General features: G+C 40.8%; 1 protein-coding gene and 1 non-coding gene across 13 annotated transcripts in view; both read right to left on the minus strand.

The window, feature by feature from the left end:
- Window positions 1-22,910, minus strand: part of NKAIN3 (sodium/potassium transporting ATPase interacting 3) — a 663,159-nt gene that overhangs the window by 165,681 nt on the left and 474,568 nt on the right. The window lies entirely within an intron of this gene.
- On the minus strand, window positions 2,146-2,228 carry TRNAF-AAA (transfer RNA phenylalanine (anticodon AAA)). The gene has a single exon. It is a non-coding gene; the product is annotated as a tRNA-Phe (tRNA).

Here is a 22,910-nt window from a genome sequence, read left to right on the forward strand (position 1 = left end):
AAAAATCCTGCCTACATTCACTTTTCACATATATATGTGTATGTACTTAATGAATAGTATGATTACATGCAAAAATATTGTGGTTGCATGATTAAAGTCACCAAAGATCAGGAAATACACATGTTAAAGGTCCAACAGAAAAATTAACATGGCCGCATTGTATGTTGTATGGAATATACTTTGTTACAAATGTAAGAATATATTAAGCTACACACTGAACTAGAAAATCAGGGATAGAAAATTACACATGTGCAATGTAGCTAAGTTAATTCTACTGTTGGAATCTTAACTTTCAAGGTTCTCACTTTGGGTGACTTTGTGCAACCTTAATGGGGGAAGAATACCCAGAGGAGAGCAACAAGAATTGTGGGTCAAACACACTGCTTTTTGTCTGACCCATTCACATTTATTCATTGTGTCTGCTTAGAAGGTGATTTCTTCTGGAATATAGGAATTGCCATACTGGATCAGATGCAGAGTCCATCCAGTATCTTGTCTCAGAAAGTGGCCAGTACTGGAAGCTTCCCAGGAAGGTGCAAGAACCTATAGTTGGCAGATTTGGCATAAACAGCAGGGATCTTATCTTCATTCTTATTTGTGTAGCCTATAGCAGATAGTTTACTAGCAAACAACACCAGTGCAATAAATAGTCCCATATCACTTTCTGAAAAAAACAAGAATGCTCTAGTTCTGATCAGTTTCCCCAGCTAAGTCTTTCATTTTCACAAATGGAGAGGAAAGACATTCATTCAAAGAACTTCTTGGCAAATAATTATAATGTACATAATTCCAGGAAAAAAGGGACTGTAACAAAGAATATTTTGTCTTAATTCCCTGCATTCAATTAAGTTTGCAGTTTTGATGTGATGTGGCTTGAACAAAAAGCCTGCAAATTCCATAATATTTAATTTTAAAGAGTCATTAATCCCCATTAGATGCGAATGATGTGTTCCAGTGCTAATGAAGCCTGCTTTAACTGTATAGCTACTCTGGAGAGGGAGCATCAGCTGCAAGCCAAGGTCTACAATTTGCAGAATAACTTTAGTTTTCCACTCCATTACATTCCCAGTCCACAGGTTATGATCCCAGTTAATGCTGCATCTGACCACTCACTGTCTCCTCATTATAGCTGAACAGGCTGATTTTGAAGCACTGGGCAGACTGCACTAAGAAAGTGGCATTGTGAATAACAGGCACTTCTGTCACTAGCTGTCATATGCATTAGCAATGATGATGGTTCAGGCTTCTGATATTTTGAATATTAATTACTCCTTTTTTGCCTTAAATCTAAATATTTGACTTCAGCTCTACTCAGGTAAAAGCCATCTGTAAACCTGAAGATGGGACTTATCTTGCTTGCACTTTGAATAATCAAAATGTGCCCATGACTGCGATCTCAGAACTGCTGGCACAAATGGAACATCCTGTTTAAATTTGTAGCATCCCCCAAGCCTCCACAGAACAGGTTTGAACAGGTTTTGATATTTTTGAGAAAGGCTTAACCCCCAAGAGTGATTTGGGGAAGGGGATGTGATCTGCATATTCTTTTAGAATTATGGATGTTTTTGTAAATCATGTCATATTGCTGTCTCATATTTCTTGAAAAAGTCAAAGTATCATCTCTCCGTATGTGTACAATTATATATTGATTTCATTCAATTTTGTTATGGAAAATTTATTTTAAATATGTTCTCTGCTTGTTGTTTTGTCTATATGTGTCATTTATGATCCGCTTACCCAGTGTGATTTCTGGAAAAAAGCGTATTTCATGTATTACAGCTATAAAACATGCACAAAAGAGGTTTTCATTTTGGCTAGTCTATGGTAGTCTGTCACTGTCAGACTCCCTCGGTTCTGGAAGGCAGCTTTTGCACGGTGCTCAGGTTCAAACACAAGAAACAGCATTGCAAAGACAAAGACTTGAAACTTCTGCAATGTGCAAGACATAGAATCACAGAATATCAGGGTTGGAAGGGGCCTCAGGAGGTTATCTAGTCCAACCCCTTGCTCAAAGCAGGACCAATCCCCAATTTTTGCCCCAGATCCCTAAATGGCCCCCTCAAGGCTTGAACTCACAACCCTGGGTTTAGGAGGCCAATGCTCAAACCACTGAGCTATCCCTGCCCCCCAAAATTATCGCCAGCTCATAGTTGGCAGGATTCAAACCTGCACAGGGAGACCCCAATGGATTTTTAGTCCATTGCCTTAACGACTCGGCCACAACATACTGAAGTACAATTCTCATGGTAGACACCTTACACCTAATCTTGTGGGAAAAGTAGAAAGTAATCAGTATATTGATGTGGAGGCCTGCTGACAAGCCATCAACCTTGATCTGCAATGGATAATTCTAAGATACTGCCCAAACAAGCTATTCGATGTTGAGTTTGAAAAAGGGGAATTCTCAGCAAGTACCAGGATGGACAGCTTTTTAATGTGACGATGTCATCACCATACCAACAGTAACATCTGTTGGATACTGTCCAGTGCTGCCAGCATCACCTACTGAATGGATTAGGGTTTTCACTGTAGAGAAGAATGTCAGCAAGATATCTTGGATACTTGGGCAAGATTATGTGTTGACATTTAATGAGGCTGTATATTGTAATTCCAAAGAGATCCAGTGAACCTACCCAGAGGAATTTCAGAAAACAGTCTTGAGAATGGGTGGTTTCCGCAGAGCACAGACATTTCTAGCTGTAATTGGGAAAAACGTATGAAGAGAGTGGTCTTGCAGACATCCTCATAGCAACACAGCAAGCAATAAATCATACAACCATGGAGTGAGGGCCCACAAGATTGTAATGGAGGCTCTGTCCTGACTGCAGAAGCATTCTTTAAATGGGTACAGTGTTGCCCCAGATTTGAGGGGTATGTGTACCCCAGATGTTGATCAAGCTAACTGCAACCATAGTGTGCGCATTCAGCCACCATGAATTAATCAAATAGAACACCACAGTGTTAAGGGTTAATTTGAATACGCAGGGCTTCTGCAGGCCAGGTCATATGCTAGCTGCCCACATGCAGTTTTTGCTAATTAGAATGGGAGGAGGGAAGAAAAGACTCAAACTGACAGTGAAAGAGAACTCAGAATTTGGGTACCTTTTGATAAGAAGTGTATTATGACTAAGGTTGTTAGGAATGTTTGTTGATAAGTAGTTTATTGAAGTGTGCAGGCAGAGGGGTTTACTAGGTGTTTTTTTGTGACCAGGTGGGCGGATGTGTCTGTGGGTGTAGAAAAAAGTCTAGTGATGTGTGCGTGTGTTGGAGGGAAACAAGAAACTGAAGGAGCCTCTGAGACACCAAGAAAGTCAAGCAGCAGCCTGTAAGCATGGTGTGACCCTGGGAGAAGCCCAGAGAAAGCATCTAGATTGGGGATGCTGGCTAAAGAGACTTGGGTTGTAAGCAAAGAAGCTTTCCCCTGGTTTTCATTCCTTCTGCATTCAGAGAAGCTAGACATTGTACATTCCTTGTAAACAAACAAGATGGAGTCTAGCATTTTCTTTTCAGTCATCACTTTCAACTCCCAAATGGAACAACCTACAAGATCCCAAATTTTTGCTAGCTGCTTGGGTCAAAAAGGGGAAACACTGTCATTCAGAGGGGCTCTGTGGCATGCATATTGCCAGCATCTGGTCCCCTACTTAAACACAGAGGAAATCTATCATATCCACTATGTCTAGTTGTGAAGGATGTGGGGCTGATCTGCAATAATTTATGAATTCTATATGTGACCTGGTTATTGGGATAGCTACAGAATGGTATATTGGGGTATTGGAATAGTTATTGTACATATAATGGTTTAGTTTAGTAGCAAGGATGTTAGCAAATAAGTAAGAGGGAAACATAATGGCTCCAAATGAGCAGCCTCCCAGTAAACACATGAGGGAGCTTCACATTAAGCTGTGAAGATGTTACTTCTAGTTGCCAGCCAAGTTACAGGACTTGTTTTGCCAGTGTTGGGAGCATCTAGATTAAGAGCACTTAAATAATTAGAATGAGGGATTCTGGAGGGAAGGAATACAATTGTCAATGAGCTGTTCCCTGCGGAACAGACTAACACAGACACCTCCTTGGAGATCTAGGCTTTTGAGGGGGATGGTTGTTTTAAAAACTTCCTCTCCTATGCTTTGCTTTGTTCCCACTGATGAGTTTAAACAATACTTTGTTTTAAGAAGGCAGTTCGGTGTCACTGTATTTACTGTTGGCCACAGACTCCCCCAGGGAAGAACCACAGTTACTGAGTCCAGTAACTGTATATGTACATATGTATGTATGTATGTATAGTTCATACATAGCTATATAGACAGGAATAAAGACATATATATTTAGAAAATGTCTTTTGTTTTGAAAGATTTTATATGCTTAGCAGGTATGCCCTGTATTTTAAATGGGGGATATTGATGAATCTCTCTGAAAAGAGCAGACACTTTTAAAGTAAAATACTAAATAGTTTTTCACCAGTCAGCCCAATTATTCCTAGGTTCATAAATTGAACAGGTGTTTTCACCCAGTTACAGAACTGGTAGAAAGTACTGGTTGTTTATTGCAGTAGGCAATAAAACTGGCTATTTTAAAATTTAATGTTGGTTAAAAAGTTAAGCTATGCAGCCAAACTGATGAAAAGCCCAGGAAAGTGGAGAGATAAGGTAAGTACTGTATTGTGCTTATTTTGTTTATTGGGCAACATAGTAGGTCTGATTTTTTTTAAAAGTGAGCATATGAAATCATAGAATATCAGGGTTGGAAGGGACCTCAGGAGGTCATCTAGTCCAACCCCCTGCTCAAAGCAGGACCAATCCCCAATTAAATCATCCCAGCCAGGGCTTTGTCAAGCCTGACCTTAAAAACTTCTAAGGAAGGAGATTCTACCACCTCCCTAGGTAACACATTCCAGCGTTTCACCACCCTCCTAGTGAAAAAGTTTTTCCTAATATCCAACCTAAACCTCCCCCACTGCAACTTGAGACCATTACTCCTTGTCCTGTCCTCTTCTACCACTGAGAATAGTCTAGAACCATCCTCTCTGGAACCACCTCTCAGGTAGTTGAAAGCAGCTATCAAATCCCCCCTCATTCTTCTTTTCCTCAGACTAAACAATCCCAGTTCCCTCAGCCTTTCCTCATAAGTCATGTGTTCCAGACCCCTAATCATTTTTGTTGCCCTTCGCTGGACTCTCTCCAATTTATCCACATCCTTCTTGTAGTGTGGGGCCCAAAACTGGACACAGTACTCCAGATGAGGCCTCACCAATGTCGAATAGAGGGGAACGATCACGTCCCTCGATCTGCTCGCTATGCCCCTACTTATACATCCCAAAATGCCATTGGCCTTCTTGGCAACAAGGGCACACTGCTGACTCATATCCAGCTTCTCGTCCACTGTCACCCCTAGGTCCTTTTCCGCAGAACTGCTGCCTAGCCATTCGGCCCCTAGTCTGCAGTTCTGCGGAAAATGTGTGAGTCTATTTGAAAAACAGGCAAATTTGCTGCCTTAATGGAAAAACAGCTGCTTTGCTTTGTTTAATTTGCCACCTGCTCAGGAATCTGTTTCCTGTTTTGCAAAATAGGCAAGCTTCTTTCAGATTTAAGGACTTAAAAAGTATAGTGTCTTTAGAAAGCCACCAAGCAGGAAGGGCAGTCTGAGGTCTCTTCTTTCTGCACACTTAGACCTGCTCTACACTTAAAGTTTAGGCCAACCTAGCTAAGTCACTCAAAGGTGCGAAAAAATTCAGACTCGAGTGCCATAGTTAAGCTGACCTAAACCCTGTTTTAAAAGCTCTAACCAATTGTGTTCTGCACATTACCAAGGAATGTCTTTATTAATAAATTTCAATATAAAAAAGATATAATGGCCTATTAAGAAACATTAAAGTCTAGATCATTTTTTTAATGTTCCTACTAATATGAGTTATATACTGCTGGTCACTTTAACAGACGAATAGACCTCTGAAGCCTAATGATCCATGCAGTTTCTAACTTTGTATACCTGTCGTTAATCCATCATCATCCAAGTAGTAATCTATCCCACTCTAATAAATAGAAATGGACCTGGAATACTTCAGAGGAATAAAAACATACGAATGTTTTAAATTATGGTATCATTTTGCTGCCAATTTGAAATAATACTGACAGTGTCTAGAAAAAAGGGAAGAACAGTAGTTCAGCATCATCTGGTTTTTATAAGCGCAGGCATGGCACAATTTTAAAAAAAGGACAGGTGGGATTAAAATTACTTTTGTTCCTATTTATTAAAAACAGAAAACAAAACCCACTATATAAACCTCCCGCTGAAACATAATAGATATAAAAAGAACATTAAGATAGTGTCTGAGAAGAAAGAAATTCACAATGTAGGGTCTGATCCTGCAGGGTGCTGAGTACCTTTAATTCCCATCGTCCCTTAGAGGATATTAATCAGGCTATACATTACAGATTATTATTATTATTGTTATTTCATACTCACGTAACAGAAAACATGCTGGAGACTTTAAAATACAGAAATACAGACCGTCTCCTTGAGCAGGAGAATTTACAGCCTAAACAACCTAAACTTGCAAAATTTTGTCCATATACTTACTTACACATTGTGTATAGTCCTATTGAAGTAAAGCATGTGAATAAGAGTTTGTTCATTGAGGCCTACATTAAAGTGATGAGAAGAAATAGGAAGCAATGACAACTTGAGAAGGGTATAAGAGGAGAAGGATGAGGAAGAGGGCAATATGATGTATCCTTGAAGGTAAGAAAGAATTTATTTTCAGTGTGTCCTGTACACAACACATTAGCACAATGACATATAGCAAAGAAGGTGTCCGGGTGTTAGAGCAAAATGTCATGTACCTGCTAAGAGCCCAATGAATGCTCCCTTAGAGGAGAGGTTGTGTGTCTGAGTGAGGAGACAGAAGCTGCCAAACCTAGGAGATGTGTGGAAAAGGAACCTTAACTCTAAACTGTTCTGACCCCTGGGCCATCGTGCCCAGCTTTCCTCTTCCCACTGTGACACAGTAGGCCAGCTCCTCAACTGGGGTAAACTGTCATAGCTCCATTGATTTCCATTGATACTCAAATTGAGCATCTGGTCCAGGATTCATAGGGACTTTATTCACAATGGGTAACATTCATGCCTGTATTTGTGGAAGAAGGAAGTGGGGGTGTAGGTGGGGGGCGGGGAATTCACAAGAACTATGTCTCATTTAATTTCCATTTAAGACTTATTTTAAGGATTTTGGTAGGATTTCAGTGGTACATATAGGGCATGCTCTGGCTCTCTGCACAGGGTTAAATTTCGCCCAGTGTTACCACCTTGATGAAGATTCCAGTGGAAGAGGAAGAGACAGTAGCAGACTTTGCTGGTTTCATGTATTGGACAAAAGTCAGCTCAGAATGTGAAGCTGGCATTTTAAATTTGTTTGACCTCAGTATACCTGGAATGTGCCAACTGGTGTATTTCCATTGGGTTATGATCAAGACCAAGAGAATCGGCATACTACAATTTAACAGACTAGTATAAGCAACAGTCAAACGAAGAAGCACCTGAGTCTGACTGGCAAGTTGTTTATCATGGTTTCAGAACTCCCAAACCATGAAAGGCTTTATGGTGTCCTTCCCTGGGAAGTGTGAAGGGAAGCACATAAAAATAAACAGAAGTGAAAGAGCCCCTTCATCTGTCTGCACTGCCACATAGGACTTGTCCAGATTGTAAGTCTGGGTACAAGGGAAGAGAGGAGGATCCACAAGGCAAGCAAGTGGGCAGGATAGAGATAAAGAGGACATGGCATGGAGAGGACAAGGCTGCCACAGGGGGTAATATCGTATAACACCCTGTGAAGGGCTGCAGAAACTTTCTTCCTCCCTGGAGCAAGGAGGAACCAGGGAAGGAAATGTAAATCAAAATTCCTTCCAAAGGCTCCTCCTGGGGTGGCACTGGTACTTGCTTTTCAGTGAGGGCTTGGGACACAGCCTCAGTCGAGTTATAAACATCACATTCCCAGCAAAGATTGAAACATAGTGGCTATTGGAATGAATGATTTGTTTATTTTAAAAATGCAAATGTAGAAAATGATGGAGGGCTACAACTGTATTCAGCTTCAAAGAACACCTAGTGAGAAGAGACAGAAATAGGAAATGCTGTCTAGATGTTATAATTAGGTTATGTTGTTCACATGGATTTTTCCCTGATATATTTTAAATAATTTTAAGTAATGACTACATGTATTGCTTGCAGAGAGGAGGCAATTAAACTGAATAGTGCTGTCATGGAACAATACCCCCCCTTCCAGCCCATAATGAGCTCTCCTGGAATATATCACCAAACTGAAACACATTCTGATGCTACTATGCAATGAAAGGCATGAAATATTGGTGCAAATGGAGGCAATAATTAATTCTGACATTATGATTAATGGCAGTATAACTCTCTGCTTTTATTCTTGTGTTAGTGCATGGCTTCATTAAGTGCATGGCTTCATTCACTTTTTTGTATGTTTTGTGGAATATGCGTGCGCGCGTGTGTGTGTGTGTCAGAAATTTTGATAAGACTGAGCTGTGGGTCTGAATCAATGATACCATGGTGAAAGAATAAGGAAATCACCACAAAGTTGACCTGGTTCTATAAATGAAGTCATCAGCACAGTCTGTGTCACTGGATACTTTAGCAGCTACATCTAGAGCTGGCCATGGTACTTTGCAGAAATGCATGTGTACCCTTAAGGGATCATAGTAAAACCACCTTATTTGTCATCAGTGGTTATGGGCCTGATTCTCCTCTCACTGATACAGTATAAATCCAGGAGTAATTCCACTGGAGTCAATGCAGTTACAGGGGTCAGAGTGGGGAAAATCAGGCCCTTATGCGTTCATTAGCCCTACAAAGCAGGGTTTTATTTTTTGTCATGATCAACAGAAAATGATGATGAAGACTCAGACCATTAGCTAGGGCAAACCAGTGTGACTCAACTGACTTCAGCTTTATATCATCTGAAGTTCTGGAATTTAAAATCTGCAAAAAAAGTCAGCACATCAAAAATAGTAATCAGTCCTCATACACACATCTCCCACAAAGGCTTTAATTCAACATTATGAATATCAGAAAAGGCCTGGAAAGAAAGTAAGAGAAGAAAAAAAAATAGCCTCCAATAAAATCTCTCATTTTAGAAAAATAATCACCCCTCTTGGAAAAAAAAAATCACACCTGAGTCACATTTACAGCATGACTTCTTATGGCTCATATTACTATATAAAGAGTAAGACAGTTCAAAACAATAAAGCAGACTTAGGACTTGTCTACATGGTGGTGCATTGTGGACTACTGGGATGTGATTTCCAGTGTATTAAAATGCTTAGCATTAATTGGTCCAAGTAGACCCTGCTCTTGCAGACTAAAGGTTCCCTGGTGCACTTTAACATTGTACACTATAGTGTAATGATCAACATAATGAGAATAATTTGCATGTGTGAGGTTCTGGTGAATTAAAGAAAATCAGTATGGGACAGATTGCCATGTTCACTAAGGCCTTGTCTACATGCAATTTGTGCCACTGTAACTACACCGATAGCATTAAAGCAGTATGAACCCCAGGGTGCTTATAGCAGTATAGCTTATTCCAGTACATGTATAACTGTGCCCACATTAAGGACAATACTGCTTTAACTATTTCCATTAAAAAAAAATCAAACCCCTAATTGAAATAGTTCTATCAGAACAAAACCAGTGTGTAGACCAGGCCTTAGGTCCCTTCACCCAACTTTGGCAGTTTTGGGTCAAACAGCTTTCAAGGATATGCCTACAAGCAGGGCCGGCCCAAAACATTTTGGCACCTGAGGCGGGGAGCTCAAATGACGCTCCCATGCCCCCTCGCTTGGGCCAAAACTATGAAAGGTCTCAATTCTGCCTTCTTCCTGTTCTACTCCTCTCATGGTACCGCTCTGCTACCTACCCCAATAAAGGAGAACTAACAACTTAAAATGCCTTGTTCAAAAATTTTAAGTAACACTTAACTTTCAAACACCTGAACAGCAAATGTAACTTTTCTTGTCTGCATAGTAAACACTGGCCTTTTTATCTGTTTGAATAATCAAAGTGGTGCTTTCCGTGCCTTCTGGGTTGCAAAGATTTGAACTGCTTCCTGAAAGTCCACAGTCTGGGCCAGCTCATGCTCTATTGAGATGGTTGCAAGGCCGACTAGCCTCTCCTGTGTCATTGTGGAGCGTAGATGTGTTATTAACTTCAGCTTGGAGAAGCTGTGTTCTCCACTGGCAGCTGTTACAGGAAGTGTTAGAAGTATGCACAGAGCAACAAAAGCATTTGGAAAGAGGGTGGTCATCTTATTTGTGCACATATATTCCCCCAGAACAGCCTTTGGAGTTGATCCTGCTGAAATGAATCTTGAAAGGGCTTTCAGTTCATCACCTAAATTACTTGCATCAAAATCGCGCATGTCATCATATGTCAACACTCTCTAGTGCCCTGCATTGCTGGTGTAGGTCTTCTTCAGGAATAGTGAGGAGTTTTGGAATATCATACAACATCCCAAATATACTACTGTGTTCCTTGAGCTTCATGAAATGTTCTTCAGCTGACTGGATTGCACAATCTAACACCTGGTTAAAGAATTCAACTTTGAATTGTTGTTTGGGATCTCTTATGGGATTATCCTGTGCCTCGTAATCAAAATGTCGTCTTCTTCAGTGACTCTTGTATTCTTGAATGGGTGGGAAAATAGCTTCAGTGTGAAGTTCCTCTGCCAACTTCTTGGCGCTCTTCAGAACGTTTTGAAATCCCTCCTCTGACCGGTAAGACTGTAGGTATGACTTGGCTTTGCCATCGACGAGTTGATGCAGAGAAAAATACATAGATGCTTTGAATTACATTAAAAAATTCAGCAGCCTCACTAGAAGCTGATGCTGTATCACTGACCACCAAGTCCAATGAATGAGAACTGCATGGGACAAAAAAAAGCTCGAGGGTTTAACTCTCAGATCCGTGTCTGCACTCTTCTGTTCTTTTCTCTCATGTTGGCACCATTATCATAGCCCTGACCTCTCAGGTCAGCTACTGCAATTTCCGTATCTTCCAGCTTTTTAAGAAGCACATTTGTCATACCAGCTCCTGTAGTATCATCCATGTCAATAAATTATACAAAATGCTCTCTGACAGTTACCATTGCAGGGACATTTTCACTAGGTTCTGTTGTTGTTGTTGCAAAACGCACCATTAAAGTCATTTCTTCTGCATGGCTGATGTCAGTTATGCAGTCCAGAACAAAAGAGTAATGTCTTGCTGATTTCAGATCTGCCACAATCTTCTGTTTGACTTTTGTTGCCAGTAACTGTATGATATCATTTTGAATTGTTTTGTGGTGTGTACAAATTTCTTGGGTGGTGACTCTTCTTAGATGCTCCTGGAGTACAGGCCTATAATTACCTGAGTCATTCCCTTTACCCTTTTTAAATATTGGCACAACGTTAGCTTTGTTCGAGTCTTCTGGAACTTCTCCAGTGGTCCAAGACTTATTGAAAATCAACATTAATGGTCCAGCAAGCTTCTCAACCGGCTCTTGTAAAACTCCTGGATGCAAGTTATCTGGACCTGCTGATTTGAAAATGCCTGACTGTTTAATATCCTCAAGAGACACTAGTGGAATGGAAAGAGTATCATCACCGCTGTATGATGAGATTATATCATCTATTTTTTTCCCTCAAATACAGAACAGATATTTATTGAACTCTTCTGGCTTTTTCTGCATTACCACCAAAAATTCTACCATTTCCGTCCAATAATGGGCCAAAAACATTGCCAGGATTCTTTTTGTTCCTTATATATTTGTTCCTTTAAAAATCTCCTTATTGCTTTTAACACTGCTGGCCGTAGATTTCTTCTTATGTCTTTTGGCTTGCCTTACCAATTTTCTACAATTCCTAACTTCTGATTTATATTCATTACTCTCAACTTCCGCTCTCTTTCATTTGTTATATAGTATTATTTTTAATTTTTTATAGCTGCCTTAACTTCCCTGCTAAACCAGGTTGGATTTTTTAACCAGCTTAGCCTTCGTCCTTAATTGTGGGATTGCAGCTTTTTGGGCATCTACTAAGGTGTTCTTAAATGATTTCCAATTATCATTCATATTTTTCTGATTAAATTCTCCTTACAAGCTGATTTAGCTTATAATTGTTTCCAGCTTTGTGAAATTGGACCTATTAAAGCAGGGGTGGCCAACGTGTAGCTCTGGAGCCATATGCAGCTCTTCAGAGATTATTATTATTATTATTGTTATTTCATACTCACGTAACAGAAAACATGCTGGAGACTTTAAAATACAGAAATACAGACCGTCTCCTTGAGCAGGAGAATTTACAGCCTAAACAACCTAAACTTGCAAAATTTTGTCCATATACTTACTTACACATTGTGTATAGTCCTATTGAAGTAAAGCATGTGAATAAGAGTTTGTTCATTGAGGCCTACATTAAAGTGATGAGAAGAAATAGGAAGCAATGACAACTTGAGAAGGGTATAAGAGGAGAAGGATGAGGAAGAGGGCAATATGATGTATCCTTGAAGGTAAGAAAGAATTTATTTTCAGTGTGTCCTGTACACAACACATTAGCACAATGACATATAGCAAAGAAGGTGTCCGGGTGTTAGAGCAAAATGTCATGTACCTGCTAAGAGCCCAATGAAGTCTATGGCAATAATCCAATTGACTATAGTGGGTGTTGGATCTTGCCCTAAACTGGGATTACTATTGTTGTCTGTTATTGTTTTCAAAATCTGTCAATTTTGCTGTTGTTGGTGAATATCCCTACCATTTTCTGGGGGGAGCAGAGAGTAGAGATGGATTCTTATTAGTTCACTGAACACAATACTATTTTGTTCTATTTATAAAGGTTTGCAGTATGAAATACATCAGAGTAGACTGAACACTCAGCTCAAACACCAAAATAAAACAAATTACATTCTAATGTTGGCATTTAAATTTAAGGCTAGAATTTCAACATACATTAAATAAACAATAGGGGGTCAAGGGATGCCCCTAAGGATGGGGCATCCTATGCAAAGAATGCTTTTTGTCAAGGCTCCCCACTACCCCTAGAACAGACTACAATTAATTAAAAAAAAAAACATTTACTAGCTGCACCATGGTTTTTTTTTATTTCTCTGTTTTCTTTTTCATTCCTTTATTCTATTCTCTCTCCTGTTTCCCACTTCATTTTTACCCTACTTGTTCTATCCTTTCTACCTTTTGGTTTGTTTGTTCTCACCTCACACAGCTGGTAATTAGGGATTCGTGGACCTAAGCCCCATCAATAATATCATGCCTGTGTAGTGTAAGCTGATTATATTCCAGGGTGCAGTACTGACTGCTGCCTTGGCTGGAACTGCTCCAGCACTGGGAGGCAGCAGAACTGAAGTATTTCTGGGCATGAGTAGGCCATTGGTAGCAGAGAGAGGTGGCAAAGAGTAGGAAATACTGGATTCTATAGGGCTAGCTTCACAGAGATAGAGTATTGGGCTGTCTGTAGCAACTTTCCCCATATCTTCTGCTCATCTAGCCAGGCTCTCCTTTTTCTTTTGATCACCCTATTTAACTTTTCCTCCTTCTAAGGGCTTGTCTTCACTACAGCTGCACCACTGTAGTGTTTTAGTGAAGACGCTACTCTGCCAACAGGAGAGCATCTCCCATCAGCATAGTTAATCCACCTCCCCAAGCGGCGGTAGCTATGTCAATGGGAGTGGCCCTCCCATCAACATGACACTGTCTACACAAGGGTTAGGTTGATATAACTACGTCACTTGAGGTGTGGATTTTTCACACCCTGAGCAACATAATTATATCAAGATAGGTCTCTAGTATAGACCTGGCCTAAGACCCTTTTTATTCCAGTGCCCCTATTCCAGATCTCCTCAGACTTTTCCTTCTCTCCCAAGCTCTTATTGTCCAAAACATCTCTGATGCTGGCTCTGGTAAGATTCAGGACTGTTGTTTCTGCAGTGTCTGGCACATCTCAGCAGCAGACAGAAAATGACAATTGAGTTCCCGAGTGAACTGCTAAGAGTTGGCTGGCTGACAGTCTATGGGTCAGTGGCTACTGCTTGCCAATTAGCCACAGGATGCACAGCTATGGTCAAAGCAGTGTTCCTTTGGAGACAACAGCCATGGGGAAAGAAGGGGGAGTATGACAAACCTGCTTGAGAATTTGTTTGGCCCTTCTGCAGTGTGGTACCTTAGATGGTCACCTAAAAGATCTATGCATTAAGGAATTACGTCGGAGTTATGAACGCTCAAGTTACTAACTGATTTGTCAACCACACACCTCATTTGGAACTGGAAGTACGCAATCAGGCAGCAATACACACAAAAAAAGCAGCAAATACAGTACACTACTGTGTTAAATGTTAACTACTAAAACATAAAAGGAAAGCAGCATTTTTCTTCTGCATAGAACATAAGAAAGACCATATTGGGTCAGACCAAAATTCCATCTAGCCGAGTATCCTGTCTTCTGACAGTGACCAATGCCAGGTGCCCCAGAGGAAATGAACAGAACAGGTAAGCATCAAGTGATCCATCCCATTGCCCATTCCCAGCTTCTGGCAAAAGGATACTAGGGACACCATCCCTGTCCATCCTGTGTAGTAGCCATTGATGGACCTATCCTCCATTAACTTATCTAGTTCTTTTTTGAACTAGAATAGCAAAATTTCAAATCTGTAGTAAGTCAATGTTCAGTTGCAAACTTTTGAAAGAACCACCATAATGTTATGTTCAGAGTTACGAACATTTCAGAGTTATGAACAACCTCCATTCCCAAGGTGTTTGTAACTCTGAGGTTCTACTGTAGGTGTGAAACATCTCAGAGGTGCAGCTGCGCCCAGCATGTACTTCAGTTGCACTTCTGGAAACAACACTGTTTTTACATGTGCAACATTGCAGGCCTAAATCTTCCATACCTTAAAATCTGCAAATTCACTGAATAGGTTTTAGAGCTAAATTGTACCATATGAGCGGTAGCCAAAGTCCACTGAAGTTAGTGGGAAAACTCCTATTGACTTCAGTGAATTTTAGATTAAGTCCTACTAAAACTAAACACTAGACAGAAAAACAGACTCAACTTGAATCTGAATCACAGTGTTTTGAATTGAGATACCACAGCGGTAGGCATACTGAAAATATAACAAGATATATATATATAGATATAGATATATTAATCTACATACTTAAAAAGATAACTACACCTTCGGGATTGTCCACTGAACGTTGCTCTCTTATTTTGGCATACAATAGGTTTGCTACTCCTTTAAAATATGATTACTCAAACAACAAATAGGACAGTCAGATAGATATGAATAATTGAATGTCCTATTTGTTGCGAGAGTAATTAGAGAGAAAGAGAGAGACTGTGTGTGTGTGAGTGTGTAAGTAAAAGCCTGGTGTACCTTTCACATAGCATGCAGAATGTCATGTGGCTACATCACTTAAATCTGCAAGTTAGAAAACATTCTAAACCATTGGAGTGATCAGAATATGCCATCCCCATGCAGCACATGAATTTTTAAAGAAAAAGAAAACCCTTCTCTTGAATTTTTCTCTTTGAGAAAGGAAAAATGAATAGTCCACATTAAAGACTCATGACCTGAAAATTTTCATTTAAAACGAATTAATTTTTAAAGTATATTAATGGCAAAAAGATCTCAATATTAATATTCTGCTTTATTTTTTCACCATTGTAACTTAAAAAAGTCATATTTTTTTAAATGCACAGGGAAAGGAGGAGATTTTCAACTGAAAATATACTCAAGTTTAAAAAGCACTAAAAAAAAAAATAGTAGTAATAAAAGATTCATTGAGGTTGTCTAAGGGTTCATCTCCAAACAAAAATATATAGTCATGTTGTAAACCCCTAAAAATAATGGATTTCTAATGGAAAATCCAATACAATCTCATAATTTTTAACCATCACACAACCACTAGTATGTTTCTTAAGGGAAAAAATAGAACTATGGCAACTTCTTTATCTGGTTTGCAGGATCATAAACCCACATAAATCCACATTCCAACACAAAATTAAATGTCCAAGTCAGCAACCTTCAAAAAATGGAACACCATATGAATTTACTGAACCCTCTAACCTACAGAAAATTGGTGTTTGTTATAGTCCTTTAAAAAATCATATCAATAAAAGCTACCTGGTGTTCAGTAGATTCCCAACTCTTTACAATCAATCTCTCATCTCTCCATTAATCCCACTGAAATCCTTTGCAGCAAAGTAAAGATCAGCTTTGACATGATTCACAGAGGCATGGCTGGGACCTTGTAATACCACAGCCACACTTGAGCCACATTGTGCCCTACTAAATAAAATCCATGGAAGGAGGACAGCTCTAAGAAACATCATGAGCTTCTCCTCCTGCACTTGCCAATGAATGCTCTTCAGAGGTTAATATGCGGCTCCTTGTATAGGCACCAACTCCGGGACTGGGGCTACAGGTGCCAACTTTCCAATGTGCTGGGGGGTGCTCTCTGCTCAACCCCTGGCTCTGCCCCACTCAACCCCTTCCCATGCCCTCCCCTGAGCCTGCCATGCCCTTGCTCCTCCCTCCCCCCCAGCCTCCTGCACGCCACCAAACAGCTGATTGGGAGGTGCAGGGAGTGAGGGGGGGAGGGGCTGCCGGTGGGTGGGAGGTGCTGGGACCGGGGCAGGGGGGAAGGCAGAGCTGATGGGGGGCTGCTGACATATTACTGTGGCTCTTTGGCAATGTACATTGGTAAATTATGGCTCCTTCTCAGGCTCAGGTTGGCCACCCCTGTATTAAAGTAGATATAGATATCTATCTATCTATCTATCTATCACTAGTCCGGACTTTATTCTGTTTGCACATTATAAATGTGATCAAGACATGATCACTTGTAAATAAGCTACCATTAATTTTTAGTTCTGTGATCATTTGCTCTTTATTTGTTAGGACAAGGTCTAGTAAAGAATTCCCCTGTGTTGGCTGCAACACCTTTTAAGGTAGGAAATTGTCATCTATTATGTTTAGAAATTCCAAGGCTGTTTTAGCACTGGCTGCATGAGACCTCCAACATATGTCACTCAAATTGAAGTCCCACATGAACCCGCAGTTTTTTCCTACACATTATAGATAGGTGCGTAAGAAGGCATCATCCTGTTCCTCAGTGTGATTTTGTGGTCTGTTTTGTGCTTTATCTGTTAGGAAAACGTGCTAACCAAAGTTCTGTACCAGCCTGCTCCATGAAAAATGTATTCCGCATTTGAAATTGCAATTGATGACAAGCTGCCTAATGCGGTAGAAAAATTGTATTATCTTGGCAGCCCTTTAATAATGCCATGATCGAGAAAGAAATCATGCAACACTTTCCTTAAGCCTGTTCTGCCTATGGTCAATTTTGACACCGCCTGTGGAAAGAGAGAGGCATTTGACTTCACACCAAGTTTACGGTCTATCCTGCAATTGTGTCACTCTTTTCTACAGCTGTGAAACATGGACACTCTATAGCAGCACTTGAAGCGATTAGAGCATTTTCACATGCACTGTCTGTATCTCATCTGTAACATCAAGTGGTCAGACAGGATGCCAAACATTGAAAGTCCTGGACTAGTGCTGCATGACTAGTACTGAATCCCTAATCATACAGGCGCAACTTCGCTGGGCTGGTCACCTCATACATATAGATGACACATGACTCCCAACGTCTTATTTCATGGACAGCTGAAAATGAGAGCATATACGCTTGGAGGCCAACAAAAGCAATAAAAGGATTCTCTCAAAGCTCACCTAAAACCTGGCCAAGTTAACCTAAACACATGGGAAGCTGCTGCTGCTGCCAACAGATCAGGATGGCAGTAGACCTCTTGGTCTGCGGCTAAAGCCGCCGAGAATAGCAGAACAGAAAAAGCCAAAGAGAAGCGTGATCAAAGAAAGCAGGCTGTGGCAAAAACATGTAGCCACATCTGCCTGATGTGCAGACACAGCTGTGGCTCTTTTATCCATTTACATTTACAATGGGAGATTCCAACAACAACAAGCTATAAGCATTTAAGATAATTTTCTTCTGAGGTATCAGTGACTTGAAAACAGGTAATGCCATTTTTGACAGAGTGTCATGCCCTTATTTTACCCACTCAATCCTTCCTAAATAGGTTATAACCATTGATTTTAATATTCCAATTGTGCAAATCATTCCACCTGTATGGGGGGCGGGGGGAATAACAGCAATCCAGTAAAGTGCCAGAAACCACTACGGCTTATTGCTAAAAGCAGCCAAGTCAGCAGGCCGTAAAGTGGCCATGTAGCAAACTCAGCTTGACCAAGGTGGCGGTGGGGGGGGGTTGGGTACCACAGAAAGGGCAACTTGACCCCGCATCCTTCCTGATAAGAATTGGTGTTGAAGTTGCTGATACATGCATTTTAGAAGAGCAGGATGTGCCCCAGGAATGTCTGTTAGGGTCTCAAGGCTGCAAACTCTGGAAAAACTCACACTTGGTTAATCAATAATCAGAAGGAGCCTCTTGCTTGTCCATTGGAACTGCTTGCTTAATAAGTTTTCTTTAAGGGCCATGTTATTCTATTACTAATGTATAAATAAGTGGGGGAGTTTGAGGTAAGGGGGACTCTTCAGAACTGGACTCTCCCTCTGGATGCATCTTGTGTTCCCCCACCGCTGTGCCACTCGAGAGCCACACTTCGCTTTGGTAATTATCAAGGGTTGGGGGTGTTTTACTAACCTGTTGCAGATATGTGTATAAGTGCTTGAGACTAAGTAAAGTTTAGCTTTAAATGAAAGCACTCTTGTGTTGTCCTGTTTGTGCAAGCCATCTGTTGGTCGGATGGCCATGTCTCCCCTAATTTATTTCCTGACACCACCTCGCACAGAGTAAAAGTTACCAAGAGCTTTGGGTTGAAAGAACCCCGGGTAACACACCAGATTTCAGTAATACCAACTAGATTGAATTTTATGCTCATAAATGAGCAATTCCAGTTCTTGTTTGTCACCCAGGTTCTTAGCATTGATATATAGGCAATTCAGGAATCTCTTCTCTTTGTGTCCTTTAGTTTCTTGATTAATTTTGTTCTCAGAATCTTGATTTTGTGCTGAATGCTCATGTCTTCCTACTTTTTACCTTCCCTTTTGTAATTAGTTTGGGGCTGTCCATAAATTACATAAAACACATTTTTGGTCATTGCCATCACCACACACTCGCTGTAACACTGAAACAAACATGCAAAATTAAGGACCCATCCACAGCTCCTTTTACCCCTTCTGGACTACTCTACCCGCCAGGCTATGGGTCTGATCCAAAGCCCACTGAAGACAATTTTTGTGTACAGCTGTTATATACGTTCTTGTGGAAACAGAAAATACCTATAAGGTCATATAGTTTATTCTGCTGCCAGTGCCTGCTTAGTCCTTATTGCACATTTACAAGTGTTTTGACAACACTGTTTCTGAATATTCCCAGCAATGAGGCTTCAACAGCTTGTCTTAATAAACTACCATCATCATTATGAATTATTTTGAGTACTTCAAAATATGGTAGGCATGTTTACAAAAACAAGGTCCCAAACCCAAAGAGTGTATAACCTGAACCTGACATGACAAAATGAGAGGTTAATAGAGAGACACAAATGTGGAGACTGAGGAGAGGCAGGACAAGAGTCACTTTGATAAGATCTTACAGATCTCCTCTTCTCTTTCTCTGCCCCCTTGTTTGAAATACAATGGAACTGAGTTTTCAGAGAAGATTTAAACAAAGTAAAGGAAATATCTTGGCACACTTGGAGATGGCATTTGATGAATCAGTGGTAGTGTAACCCACACACCTTCTGAGTGTGGTGTTATGTCCTATCTAGTGGCACCGAGGCGCGAGAGAGTGAGCGCTTTTAGCTCATGCGGTAGAGGCTCATGCACTAAGTTCCAGAAATCTCTGGTTCAATCCCGCCTGCCAATGACCGAGGTCTGTCAGCATTATAGTATCATGTAAGAAGGCAAGGATTTTTTAGATGAAATAAGGAAGAAGAAACAGGATCCGGTCACAGCCTGGGTGTTGGAGGAGGAGAAGGATGGGGCTGAATCTCAGATCATTTTCCCCAGGCTAAAGTGTTTTTATCCAGAACAGAGAAGTGAGCCACAAGAGTTGGCCTGGAAATAAAAAAAAAAAAGCTTGAGTCTGGCCATGTTGATCTTGAGATGACAGCAAGCAAGACAATGAGAGATGCAAGACTGCACTACCGAGGTAGGTCCCAGTCTTGCTGTCATGAACATTTTGTGGTACAATATTCAGCTTCAGTTTTCCCTCTTTTAATTTCTAACCATTACTCCTGCTTAAAGCCACATGTACCATGCAAAATATATCCTTCAGGCCTTGTAGACTACTAAATATTTGTAGACCTATGTCTCATCAGAGTTGGTGCTCAGACAAATTTAAATAATTTACTCTTTTTTCATAAGTCAGTCCTCGTAGACCATTCCAGACCATAACGAAGCTGCTAAAATGATCTTAGTCACCTCTAGAGTGAAGACATGGGAATTTTTCCATTGCTTTCAGTGGAGCCAGACTTTCACCCCTTGTAATCTAAGTATATCACTTCCTTCTTTGAGTTCCTCTACTGGCTTCCCTTTTCCCACTGTAGAAGACAAAGACAAACAAACTTACAAGGCTCTGTGCACCTCCACCTCAGCCTTCAAAACAAGGTTGCAGCATTGTGTGTCAGTAGCATGTTTCATACATGCTGGTGAAATAAGCGGAATGTCACACCCATACTTTTTGGCTGTGACACTTAAGTTGTACTATGCCATGAACAAGCAGGTGTTTAGGGAACAGTCAAGGTGACTTATAACATTGGACAAGCAATATTTTTTTAAAAAAAGTGTATTCAGACGAAGACAGCTGCCAGTGCCATAATGGTGGTAGAAAATAAAGTGCCTGCTTTATAGAATGTTTCCTCCCAATCAAGAGTCATATTCCCTGATGGTGTAAATGGGCAGTTTCCTTTCAAGTCAACGCAGCTGAGCCCATTTACACTACCAGAAAATGTGGCCCTAAGATGGTAGTACTGTACGTCATTTCAGGGGGAAAAACTCCGGACAATCAAAAGTTAGCAGTGGGAGAAGCACATTTTAAAAATGAACAATGGACCCTGCCAGTTCTTCTGAATACCTAAGGCAGTTCTTATCTAATTAGACTTTTTGCAACAACACCCTAAATGCGGATTCAACAGCATTAGTATCACTGTCATTTATAACTGTAGTGTAATAATTAAACGTTTTAAAACCAGCTGAGACTGAGGTTTATTGTTGCTCATTAGGATCATAATGAAATAAATAGTATTGTGTTTTGCAGCACCATTCACTGCACTGAGCTGCTTGAGAAAATAGGGAGTGGAGCAAGAAATACCTTATGAACAATTCTTACCTCCCATTTAGAGTAGTGAATCTCCTCTGTTGAACAGAGCCTACTTCATCTTGCTTTAAATTTTGAAGCAAATTTTACAAAAGCATTTCCTAAATATCTGCATTTAAAATTGGTTGAGATTTTTAAAATTTCAAATAAATCAGAAAAAACGTTTTGCTGCTTGAAGAATCGTCTTCACAAACAGCTCAAAATGCCACAACTGGCACCGTGTTCCATTCAGCACATTTGGTTATTTAAGCTGTTATTATATTAAGTTTGTTTACTGTAAGCCCCTTTGGCTAGAGCCTTACTTGCACTGAGCCTTTTAGTGGGAAGACAAAAATGGCCTTATCCCTCTGCTAATCCTTGGCTTCATGCTAATTTAGAGCAGACTAAGGACCGCTCTAAATTGCATCAGCTAGAATGGTCCCCAAAAGACCACTCCAACAGCAGAGACTCAGTCACAGTGCTAAGTGCTCCGGTGCTTTAATTTTCCTGATATCTGCTGGGAGAGCAATACAGCGGTGCACAGACAATCCAGGAAGTTTTTGGAAAGCGTAGGGGACAATTTCCTGGTGCAAGTGCTAGAGGAGCCAACTAGGGGGGAGCTTTTCTTGACCTGCTGCTCACAAACCGGGAAGAATTAGTGGGGGAAGCAAAAGTGGATGGGAATCTGGGAGGCAGTGACCATGAGTTGGTTGAGTTCAGGATCCTGACACAGGGAAGAAAGGTAAGCAGCAGGATACAGACCCTGGACTTCAGGAAAGCAGACTTCGATTCCCTCAGGGAATGGATGGGTAGGATCCCCTGGGGGACTAACATGAAGGGGAAAGGAGTCCAGGAGAGCTGGCTGTATTTCAAGAAATCCCTGTTGAGGTTACAGGGACAAACCATCCCGATGTGTCGAAAGAATAGTAAATATGGCAGGCGACCAGCTTGGCTTAACAGTGAAATCCTAGCGGATCTTAAACATAAAAAAGAAGCTTACAAGAAGTGGAAGGTTGGACATATGACCAGGGAAGAGTATAAAAATATTGCTCGGGCATGTAGGAATGAAATCAGGAGGGCCAAATCGCACCTGGAGCTGCAGCTAGCCAGAGATGTCAAGAGTAACAAGAAGGATTTCTTCAGGTATGTTGGCAACAAGAAGAAAGCCAAGGAAAGTGTGGGCCCCTTTCTGAATGAGGGAGGCAACCTAGTGAGAGAGGATGTGGAAAAAGCTAATGTACTCAATGCTTTTTTTGCCTCTGTCTTCACGAACAAAGTCAGCTCCCAGACTGCTGCGCTGGGCATCACAACATGGGGAATAGATGGCCAGCCCTCTGTGGAGAAAGAGGTGGTTAGGGACTATTTAGAAAAGCTGGACGTGCACAAGTCCATGGGGCCGGACGAGTTGCATCCGAGAGTGCTAAAGGAATTGGCGGCTGTGATTGCAGAGCCATTGGCCGTTATCTTTGAAAACTCGTGGCGAACGGGGGAAGTCCCAGATGA

Source organism: Lepidochelys kempii, chromosome 2 (assembly GCF_965140285.1).
Source record: "Lepidochelys kempii isolate rLepKem1 chromosome 2, rLepKem1.hap1, whole genome shotgun sequence".
Lineage (NCBI taxonomy): Eukaryota > Metazoa > Chordata > Testudines > Cheloniidae > Lepidochelys > Lepidochelys kempii.